The sequence below is a fragment of the Dryas octopetala genome, chromosome 5 (assembly GCF_963921425.1).
Source record: "Dryas octopetala chromosome 5, drDryOcto1.1, whole genome shotgun sequence".
Taxonomy (NCBI): Eukaryota; Viridiplantae; Streptophyta; class Magnoliopsida; order Rosales; family Rosaceae; genus Dryas; species Dryas octopetala.
This window is the reverse complement of record NC_141370.1, coordinates 4,076,735-4,088,982: the sequence shown is the minus strand read 5'-3', so window position 1 is coordinate 4,088,982 and position 12,248 is coordinate 4,076,735. Positions and strand designations below refer to the sequence as shown.

General features: G+C 35.2%; 3 pseudogenes across 1 annotated transcript; all 3 read right to left on the bottom strand.

The window, feature by feature from the left end:
* Positions 1-262: 262 nt before the first annotated feature.
* LOC147283638 (serine acetyltransferase 5-like) lies at positions 263-1,878 on the bottom strand (annotated as a pseudogene). Its single transcript, XR_015122342.1, has 2 exons — positions 1,308-1,878; positions 263-866 (listed from the first exon to the last, which is right to left on the bottom strand). The product of XR_015122342.1 is annotated as a serine acetyltransferase 5-like (transcript).
* Positions 1,879-5,077: 3,199 nt separating this feature from the next.
* LOC147283637 (uncharacterized) lies at positions 5,078-6,561 on the bottom strand (annotated as a pseudogene).
* Positions 6,562-11,070: 4,509 nt separating this feature from the next.
* LOC147283636 (uncharacterized) lies at positions 11,071-11,785 on the bottom strand (annotated as a pseudogene).
* Between the last annotated feature and the right edge of the window lie 463 nt (positions 11,786-12,248).

The following is a 12,248-nucleotide window of genomic DNA, read 5'->3' as shown; positions in this document are numbered from 1 at the left end:
TAATTTACCAAACGGGTTATGGGCTTGTAGTTTTCAAAATAAGTGATTTTGGTACCAAATAAGCCACCCCAAACGGAGCTTTAGAATTTTTGTAAAAATATATTTTGCATTTCCAATAAAAACATTACTTAGTAAAAGCACTTTTAAAAAACAGTGTCAAACAGACCCTTAATCAAACAAAACTTCACTACATAAGTACATGTAAACATTACAGTCAACTATTATAGTATAACTATTAAGCATCAGCTTCAACAGTTTCACATGAGAGTATGAGACCATGCCAACAAAACAACATAACCAAAATCCCTAGTACATCCTCATGTTTACATGATATTGTATTATATCATATCATAACCAACATAACCAACTATTATATTATATGATATAGTCTGACCACTCAGATATAAACGAGGTATGGTCCATGGACTCCCTAGTACATACTCATGTTTCGACCGCCGTTCCTTCCCGCCAATCAATCTCGCCGGGTTCCCCACTGCCGTCGTCCGCGCCGGAACGTCGATCAGCACCACCGACCTCGCCCCGATCTTCGCGCCCTCGCCGATCTTCACATTCCCCAAAATCGTCGCGCCGGCCCCGATCAGGACTCCGTCGCCAATCTTTGGGTGCCGGTCGCAGCCCACCTTGCCGGTCCCGCCCAGCGTCACGTGGTGCAGAATCGATATGTTGTTTCCGATCACCGCCGTCTCCCCCACCACCACGCCGGTCGCGTGGTCGAAGAGCACGCCCTTCCCGATCCTTGCCGCCGGGTGAATGTCGACGGCCAACACATCGGCAATACGTGAGTGGAGTGCAAGCGCCAGTGGCCTGCGTGACTGAATCCACAGCGTATGGGCCACTCGATGTGCCTAGCGTAACGTAATGAATGCAAGAGGATAGAAATTGTCAGCTTTCCTTTTCATTTTCTCGCAAACCAAACAGTCCACAAAACAACAGTTCAATGTAAAAGCTAAGAAGCCTATCAAAATGAACACAAACGGAAATTTATGAGCATTTCTCGGAAACCACACAGTCCACACAACAACAGTACAAATTTTAAAAGCTATAATATATCTTAAAATCAAACCATTTCGTAATCTAAAAACTGAAAATTGAAGAAATTGCTACGAATTCAAAGTTTGAATTTGCTCAGTTACCTGACAAAGTCTATCAAAACGAACACAAACAGAAATTATTAGCATTTTCTCGGAAACCAAACAGGCCTCAAAACAGTTAAATTTTAAAAGCTCCAACAGAATCAAACAATTTCGTAATTGGTATGATTCGAAGTTTGAATTAGATTATTTTACCTGACAGGCCAAGAAGCCTTTGTAATTGAGCAAGCAGTGAGAGAAGGAGACGCAGGCAGGGTCGCGTTCACGCGCGGCGCAGAGATCGGCGACTGCGGCGGCGCGTATGGAGGGGTCGGAGGAGAAGGTGTTGAGGAAGAGGTCGTAGAGGAGGGTGGAGAGGAGCGTGGAGGAGCAGAGCTTGTTGCCCAAGTGAAACGAGAGCGAGCGCTCCAGCGACGAGTGTGAGAGTATGGTCGAGTAGAGGTAGCTCGCCAGCGCCGGCTCGGCCTCGGCGTCGCGCTTCGCCTCCGCTTTGATCTGGGCCCACACCCATGTCTCCCCCTCCGCTGCTTCTGAGGACTCCATCCTGTACCCACTGCCGGCTCAAGCATAAACTTATGCTGAGGGAGGCATCTATTCACAGTATTTAACACTATTAAAAACAAAAAAAACTTTAAATATGTATAATTAATCAATAAGGCCTCAGAATTTAAAAAGAGGTTCTTGTTTAATGTTTAGGCAGGCATGAGATTTGTCGTTATTTATTAATTTTTATATTCCCTTAAGCATTGAATAAAGCATGAATGGATGCATGAATGAAACTTAGTGGAAAACTAGGCGTGCTCAAGCCTGTCCTAATTTTTTAAATAGCTATATATGTATAACCCCATAGCGCCCCCCCCCCCCCCCCAAAAAAAAAAAAAAACAAAACAAAACAAAACAACGAAACATCAACCACTCACCCAAATACCCATTATTAATATACAGTTCTCATCCATGACTCATCTCTTGATCTCTAGCCCATTATTTCCCTTTGTGACTTTCTGTTTCCCTTTATTTTATTTCATGATTTGTTGTTCCTTCTCCCATGTTTCTCTCTTCTTTCGATTCAGCCTTTAGTCTTTAGCAATTCATCGTGTGGACCTCTTCAGACTTCTAAGCAACCAATCAATTTGCTCATCTATTTTTCTTCACTAACTCCACACTTATCTCTATAGTTTAAACCCAGATATGAAATCAATGATGTTTGTTCGTAAATGAGAGAGAGAACTTCGTCTCTGTAATGGGCTAAGTTCAATGGTAAGTTCAGCCCCCCCCCCCCCCCCCAAATTTTCAATATTGGCTCCGTCCCTGAATGGATAAATTGATTACTTCATAAATGACTCAGTCAAAAAAAAAAATTGCTTCATGAATTATTTTCGGGGACATCTCACATCTATTTCATTTGTGCATTGTGATATGCCCTTTTTTTTCTTTTTTCTCATTCTCTGTAATATCTCTCGTCTAAAACTAAAAGAAACATGCCTACGGGCTGATTTTTTGCAACACTATTACTACGGCGCACAATAGCAGAGACCAGTTATAGGAGGATCATTCTTACCTCTGAAACTTTGTTCGTTATAGTTATTAACTTGCGCCGTTTGGTTGAGCTTTGCTCTTATTGAGCTCTTGGCCTTTTTACGGGCCCAAGCTTTGGGATCTTAAGCTTTCTTTGTATTGTTTTCCAAAAAATGATAACATTAACAAGATTTAATAACTCTTATTTACCACTTTTACCCCTAAAAAAGTCATCATCATAGATTAATAATATCACCACCCTTCTATTTGTCTTATTACATAAAATATCAAATTATCACATTCCCTATTTGTTATTATAGTTGATGGTTGTGAACAGGAACGAAGCCAGGATTTAGAACTCGGGGGGCCTAAATTAAAAAAAAATCGACGGTACGATGAAATTTCATTAATAAATAAAAAGATACACCTAGTTAGGGGGGGACATAATGAGCCTTATGTTGTAAAATTTTATTTACTCGCAAATATACGAGTCTAGTAGTATATTAACGAGGTCGAACCTTAAGGAGTGATGAAAAACGATACACTAAGCTTAAACTTAAGTTAATTTAAAGCTAACCTAGTTTGGAAATTTTGTTGGTTTGTGAGGAAACTTAAAATAAAATACAACTAAATTAAAAAGCAAATAAAGTAGATGAAAAGAGAATAAGGTAAATAAAGGTGCAAGAATTGAAATATTAAATCTAGAAAGGAAAATAACAACTTTTTGGTTTTAGAAACTAAACAATGGTGTAAGAACCAAGGTTAGGGTTCCAAACCACTTATGAATATATTAAATGAGATTTTTAGTAATTTCCCCTTAAAGGAGGGCAACCAAGAGTCACTTGATGCCCTCTTGAAAAGATAAATATGAATTAAGCACAAAAGTTGAAGATTTATATGATAGATCTTGATTTTGCTTAGAAAATACAAATTTTAAGCAACTCAAGTGAACCAAAACTAAGGAACAACTAGAGTTCAAAAAATTTGTGTTTAAAACAATGAACCATAAAGCTAAAATGTGGAAAAAGGATCTAACTACCCATAATATATGATATTATGGGTGAAAGAAGATTTCTTTCTCATTTTAATATCAAAATCTAGAGCTTGTAGGATCTTAAACAAGGGAAAATTTAAGATAAAGACCTCATTTAATAATGTTCATGGTGGTGCTTCCCCAAGGTAAGGGGGTTTAGTGACCACTCATAATCTTATATCTTAAATAAAAATAAAGAAAGAAGTAAATGAGCATGAAATTTAAATAACAATAAAATAAATAACACTACTAACAATAAAGTAAATAACTACATAAAATAAAAGGCATAAAGTAAATAGAGGTTTAAAGAAGAGAGAAGAGAGACATAATATAAAGTTAACCATAAAATAAAGAACTACATAAAATAAAAGACATAAAGTAAATAAAGAATTAGGAGAAGAGAGAAGAGAGACATAATATTAAAATTTCATTAATTAAAATGCAAGAAAAAAATTACATTCCTATTCTCTCTCAAACATCATAGCAAAATGGCTTGAGAGAGAAATCCTAAGAGAAATACTAAAAAGGCAGAAATTAAAATTCTAGAGTCCAAATGATATGAAGAGGGGTTGAATGTTCCCTTTTATAGGCAAAACTTAGGGTAAAAAATATCAGAAGGGGGGGACATGTGGCAACTTATGTAAGGCTGAGAGGATAGCTGGTGACAGCTACATGAGCATCAACACAAGCACAAGAGGTGCTGGAGAAATTTGGAAGGCAGTTGTAACAATTGCAACGTGGCATACTCGCATTGGCTGGTTGGAAGATTAATGTTGCAGGCGTGAGAGAGAAATGGGAAGGCGGCTGGCGAGTGGCTCGGCTTGGCTGCTGGCTCACATGGGGAAGCGTGCGAAAGAGTGCTGGAGTTGTGCTGTTGGGCGGAAGAGAAAAAGAGAGGCACTGGGTTGATTTGTGCCACGTGTCGTTGTCCAGTTGGCTGGAGCCAATATTAATCAAAGCATTTGATTTGGGCGAAAGTGTGGTTGTGACTCTTCAGCTTCCATTGGGCTGGGCCGGCTGCTTCCTCTTTTGGGCTTCATTCTCTCCATTTGGGCTGGGCTTGTTCTTCTTCCTTTATTTGTTTTGGGCTTTTGTTTTCATTTTCTTTAATTAAGCCTACAAAATTAAAATAAACTAATTAGCAAAAATAAAATCTAATAGACAGTTAAATAAACTTATTAAATTCTAGGAATTAAGCCAAAAACTAATAAAACCCACTAATTAATTAAATAATAAAAATAAGAATTTAAAACACTAAAAATGCTTAAAGACCCACAAAAATATAAGATTTTAGGGATAAAAATTATATATAAAATGAGCTCAACACCTTATCCCTCAAAATGCATATCTATACAAAAATATAGACTAAAAAACAACAACAAAACATTGAAACATGCAATGCAAATACAAGATAAGACTATGCAAATTGAACCTTGCGCTTCTTCAAAACATAGAAATCCTTAATTACTGAATCTATACTTATAGTATCAGAAAGCTCTCTTTCAATGTGGAGAATCATGCAATCATCAAGAAACTCATCTTCTATCTTGTTTCGAAGTCGAGTTTTAATAATCTTCAAAGATGAAAATGCTCGCTCCGTTGTTGCAGTAAAAATAGGAAGAGTCAACACTAGATAAATCAATTTATATATCATGGGAAAGAAATCTGACTTCCTTGTTTCAACTAACTGACGACATAAATCAGAAATAGAAGATGTATTAGGGAACTTGGGATCAGAATGCATGTCTACCTCATAAAAGGGGCATTCCATTCTTAAACTAACTCAGCAGGAGTGAAATCTTGAGGGTAGAACTTCATAGCAAGATCACATATATGTTCAGTTTTAAATGATCTGAAACTATCACGAGGATTCAATGATGAGCTAAGAGTAAGAAGTTCCACTGCTCGGGGGTTAAATCTAGTATCTAACTCCACCAACTGAAAATCTATAACAGCATAAAATACATTTACACGATAATGTTGTTAAATTGTTATAGAATTTCTTTGTTAACAAGAATGACATGTACCCACCCTATAACGAGCACCCAAATAAAGGATAATGATTTCATGTAATTCACAAAATGATTCCACACTTTTCACAAAAGTATCCCATACATTTTCTCTCAACTCTTGGAGAAATAATTTTGTTGTTGAAACAAAATTCAAAGCATGTACAATGTCTTGAGATTTGTTCTGCAATGCTTGAGAAAGAAAGTTAGTGATTTCCATAACCTTATTCAACAAAAACAAGTTAAACACAAAACCAAAAGATGTCATCCAATTAAGAAAACTATTGGCTTCCCCACGCATATCTTCGTTGATTCCACTTAAAAGCATTCTTTGAAGCATTGTACTAGTTGAAGCAAATAACTCAATCAAGCTTCTACTAGAATGAAAATGAGACCCCCAACGAGTAGCTCCTGCTCGTGACAAAACACACATTTGATTTTTCCCTGTACCTGTCTCAAGTTTTCCAGCATCGATCTAACAAATCTTGAATTTCCTCTTGCCGAATAGCTTGTAATTCACAATGACGCTTGCCAAAAGAATCAACAAAATTCACAATGGAAGTTAACATAGAATAAAAATCCCAAGTATCAGACACACCTCTAGCTGCAGCATTTAAAGCTAGTTGAAGGCGATGAGCAAAACAATGCACATAATATGTATATGGGCAATCTGAAGGAATAATGCTTGTAACCTGTTCCATGCGCCACACATATTGCTAGCACCATCATATCCTCGGCCACGCATATTTTCCACTTGAAGATTGTAACTAGTAAGCACCTTGCATATATGATTCTTAAGAGTTATGGATGTAGTGTTGGGAACACTCCCAATGGCAAAAAATCGTTCTTGAATAAGGTCATTACAATCAACAAACCTTAAAATAATAGCCATTTGTTCCTTACTAGATATATCAACCGATGCCTCAACAAGAATACAATATGGTTTATCCCCAATTTCCTCACGAATCTTCTTCCTCACTTTGTTAGCCATAATATGTAGGATTTCCTTTTGAATTTCAGGTGCAATATACTTTCCATTATGAGGAGCATTCTCTAAGACAACATCTGCAATGTTAGTAATCAATTTTGCAAACATTTTAAAATGTTCAATGAAGTTGCCTCGATTGGATAAGCTACTAGATTCATCATCACCTCTAAAAGCCAATCCTTGATTTGCTAGAAGCCTAACACCCTCTATTGTTGTCCTAAGACGCAATCGGTTTTGCTCCACTTGTTTTGATGATAGTGTATTCATCTGTACATCAATATGTGTAGAGGGGTTTTTCAAGAGATTCTAATTCTGCATATTTTGATGATGAGTTGAGTTTACAACCCCTATATGCTTACGAACACCACATTTTTTTCCCATCATTAACCCTTTTCCAATGTGGATACCCATCCATAGTAAATGTAGGATGAGAAGGCGGGTTAGTATCAAAAAGGAAGCAAGGAAAACAAAATGCCTTGTCACTACTAATTGAATACTCAAGCCAAGGCCATTGAGAATACCAAGAAGCTTGAAATCGGCGCATTTGTCGTCTGTCAAAAGAGGAAGGGTAGTCTTTTAATTTCGGTTGACATGGTCCTAAGTGAATATAAGCTCTTCGAACATTATCATGTTCATTAACATGATACTTCCATATTGTTTGACGTAATCATGGATCACGTTCAAGAGTACTAGTAGTAATCTCAATATTTGGATCAACCTCGACTCTTTCAGTCTCAACTCTTTCACTTTGAAACTCAGAATGATGTTGCTCGATCATCACAAATTGGTGTAGATGAAGAAGGATCGTTTGTTTTCTTAAAAGATGAAAGAATACTTTTTCTTTTCTTCGGAATTTGTTGATGATTCGACTCCGACATGATAAAATAAAACCTATATATTCACCATATATTATAAATATGATATGTAAGGATATGCTAAAATGAAAATCCCTAAATCAAATCCCTAAATTGATAAATACTAAAAACACATTCCATAATACTTTGTAAATTCAATTGAGTCTCAATGTATGCATAACTTAATCCCTAATTGACTAAATTCACACCTTAAATTAAATTCCTAATAATAGAATAAAAAATCTAAATTCAGCTCCAATGCCTAAATATTTAAATCTAAATTAAATTTAAAAACAAAAGAAATATAATAGAGTTAGAAATTATAAATACCAAGAGGCAAGAGAAGATGTTGATTGTTGCACTTGCAGAGAAAGGCACGTGAGAGCAAATGCAGAGCACTAGAGAGATTGGGGACACAGGCCACTGCGTGTCGGCGATAGAGACAAGAGAAGAAAGTTTTGGATGTTTGCTCTTTTCTATTTCTGTGATGATCAACAATATGTTGGGGTGATGTTTCTTCTTTTTCTCTTTTTAAATTTGGGTGGGTTGTGAGCAGCGGGCTTCAATACATAGCTTTTTAAAACAAAAAATTAAGGTGGGCAGTGACTGGACGTGTGTAAGTGTTTTGTCTTTTTTAATTGGGGTGGGCTGTGGGCTAAATAGCCTTAATACATATATAGCTTAAAAAATATATATATATATTAAGGTGGACTAGAGCACGTCCAGCCAACTATGATGATCTGTCCCTCGTTGTGAACCTCATAATTATTATCATGAGATTTAACCTTATGATCTTATCCCCACAACATAAAAATTAGGTGTCATTCGAGTTAATGGTCATTAATACCATAATGAATAATTGATAGTCGAGACTTCATAAATTATTTGGCAAATAAGAAGAATATATGTCTTATCTCTACTATGTACTATATGATATATCTTCTATTAATTTTTTTTAATAAACCTTTGTATATTATTTCATCTTATTCTAGCCTTTTGTGGGTTATTGATCTTTTACCATGCACTTTAACTAGTCTTCTAATCATCCCATGTTGAAAGAGATGCATTCATATATGGCGAAGGCTGATTAAAATACCAAAAACAAATCGTAACTAAAACAAGGCAAATTATTAAAAACCAAAGAAACAAACATTTAAATTAAAGACGACTAAAGAGTATTGGATGAAGGACCAGTTTGGTATTGCTGTGAGAAAAAACAGCTGTGAAGTAAAACAGCTGTGAAGTAAAGTCAGCTGTAAAGTAAAGCAGTTGAGTGTTTGGTAAACTATGTTTTCAAAAGTGTTGTGAGTGCAAAAAATAGTATCAAAGTGTTTGGTAAATGTTAATATAAAAATGTTGTGACTGTGTATAATTATTAAAATAGATATGATGCTGAAAGTGCATTTCACTTATTTGTTTGGTAAAAATAATATGTTTTTTTACTTGTTTTTGAAATTTTTGACTACAAATTTTTATTAGCATTCTAAGAACAATATTATTAAATAAGTATGCCTATTATTGTTTTAGGTATATTATAATTTTAATCCTATAAATAAAATATCATAATTAATTATCACAATATAAAATATAACTAACAATAGACATATTTTTTAATTTAAAATAAACAAATAAAAATCATAGAAATCAATGAGGGTATTATGGGTAAAATAAAATATTCATTGTTGCTGTGAGTCACTGTATCTTTCAAAAGCACCTAGAAACCTGCTTTCTGTTTTTGTTGTGGGGAGTTGAGAATTGTGGGGAAAAGCAGTTTTTTATTTTTTTATCAAACACCAAAACTACTGTAGGTGATTGAGAATTGTCATCCACAGCAGCTTTTGGGTTCTCCACCGCAATCCCAAACGGGCCGAAATAATATGACATAATACAATGCAACCATGCCCCTGCTTCTAAAAGAAAAAAAGGTACAACATTATTTGTTCATCTTCTCCCGCTGACGCTGCAGAAAAAGGGTTGACCCTTTGATTTAATTTATAAATCATGATGCTTATGTACGTTTGGGCTGACGCATATATTATGGCTGCTCAAATACTCAATAGTTAGCTAGCTCGTAGGACTACCACTTAGGAAATTAATCAATAACTAAGACAAACACTCATTAGATTTATTTATTCAATTTTATCCTCCAAGTGATCTAGTGAGCATCACCAAAAGATTGGGCAAATGTATATGCAAAAGTGTTCTTTATTAACCCATGTGGCACTTTGATTAAAAAAAAAAAAAAAATTCATGTGACAGTTTGACATAAAAATTTGTCACTCTAATGAATAAGACAAATAGTTAGAGCAAATATTATTTTATTAATTTAGTCAAAGCTATTTATTGAAATTGATGAAATATTGAAGTTAGATTTTTTTATTGGTTGAATAGTAAGTGGGCACTAATTTGCTCTAATTTGATATTAGGTCAAATATACGATGATTTTTCCTTGGATCAAATTTGATAATGAGTTTGCCTCATTCTTTAGAAGCCCAAAATCTGACATGGCATTACAAATAAAGTTTGCCTCATCCTTTGCCCTATCCAAATAAAGCATAGCTGTGAAAGCCCTTAAAAAAATCTATTTATGTTTTACTTGATACACTTAATTGTATATTATATCCCTGACTGATGTTTTGAGAATGTTGTGTATATGACTAAAACAACCTGACCCTGGTTGTCTAAATGGAATGTACTAGCTAGTTTGTAAAAATGCAATATATTATATGCTAAGTGATCTTTTCGAAAATGCTATTCATCTCTTTTATTTCAATTTCTTAATATCCTTGCAATTTAATTAGCTATGTTTAAATTTTGGTGATTAATTTCCCACGTGCTATTTGATTTTATCCCAATTGCTTGAATTTATTTCAATGACCCAAGAAGAAAAATACGAGGAATTCTCATAAACCTTATAGTTGAGAGACGACGTACAGTAAGAAATTTAATTCAGTTTCTTATGGTTCCTATATTATTATCTTTGTGCCTAATGTTGTGATTCAATAAATGGAATCCTTTAGATTGAATTTTACTATTAGAAAATTATTTTTCTTATCTATTTTCTGTTAGAATTTCTATTTAATTAAAACCACAACAGAAAAATTTTATGTTTTACTGACCCCAAACTTGGGAAGAAAGTAAATGGACCTCTTTGACCTGCACAATTCACCTAAACCTCCAGCAAAGAGAGATTAAAACACCGTCTTAAAGCCAGACCTCTCTTTCTCTCCCTCTCACCTTCTTTATTCCAAGACAAAGTCAGTAGCCTTTTTCTTATGAAACCTTATTTTCTGGGATGTTTGGGTATTTTGTTACAGGAAAAGTGTTAGGGAATTGCCTTCAACATTAGATTTCCTCTAAGAAATCCCACTGTTGTCGACCCTTGGTAAGACTCAAACCTTGGAATTCTTGTTTTTATCCAAAGAAGATTTATTTGAAAATATCATCAGCATTTAGTACTTTTGCGAAAAATATTTACTAAAAAAGCTTTTTCATTTTTCATCCTTCCTAAATTTAATTATCTCTGCATTTTAGTTAATCTCAAAGACCTTGAGAATTGTTATTTTGAAACAAAAGAAAAAGGACTGATTAGTAGAAGAACTTTCCTCTTTAAAACCTTGTCTTTTTGACTTAAGATAACCTGTGACTTATTAGTTTGAGGAATTAAATTGATTATATATCTCTCTGAATTAAATCTTTCTTTGCGCAGATTAATCCATACAAGATCGCCTTCTTGAAACTCCATATGTCTTCTATGCTGATCTGCTGCTGCTTTATACTTCTTATTACTTTCTTCCATAAATTCTGTCTTGGTAAGGTAATTAGTGCCTCTGTGCTGATCAGTTTTTGCCATATGGTCGTTCTTTGAGGGACCCAAAATCACCCTCGATCACTCCATCTTTTACAGTGTTCTTATACCCGTCATGAATTGCTTTCCGATCATATTGTCAGGGCCTTCCCAATAATAAATGACAAGCATCCATGGGAACCACATCAGACCATACTTCATCTCTATATGTCCGACCAATAGAAAATGAAACCAAACAACGCTTATCAACATTTACCTCATTGCCTTTCTTAAACCAGGCTAACTTGTAAGAAGTTTGGTGCTTCTCAGTCTTCAATTTCAACTTTTCAATCATCTCCTGTGATACTACATTCTCACAGCTCCCACCATCGATGATGACATTGCATATCTTCCCATTGGCAGTGCACTTGGTATGAAATGTATTATGGCGTAACCTGTCATTGTCTTCAACTTTTGTAGTGTTCATGCTACGACGAATCATAAGAGCTTCTCCATGATCACTCCATGTAACCGGGCCATCGTAGTCTTTATACTCATCAGAAACAGGTGCTTCTCTTTCATTTACAGAATCCTCCACAAATAAAGCCTCTTCTGCAAGGTTGATAAATTGTTTATTTGAGCATTCTGCCCGGACATGACCAAGACCAGAGCACTTGAAGCATTTGATCACTCGGGAGTTTGAAGTATTTTGTCGACTGGAACTTGGGTCAACATTAGTTTAATTCTTACCCCTTATTCAAAAGTTTTGAAATTTGGCTTTTCCTTGGCGCGCAAGACTTGAATCAGGAGGTTGTTTCCTTTGCATCGAGTTGCGATTGCCAAAACTTGTAGTAGCCTGATTAATTTTCTGCTTGAGTTGATTTTCCACCTTAACAGCTAACTTGTAGACATCATCATACATCCAATATGGTTGTAAAGTAACCACATAA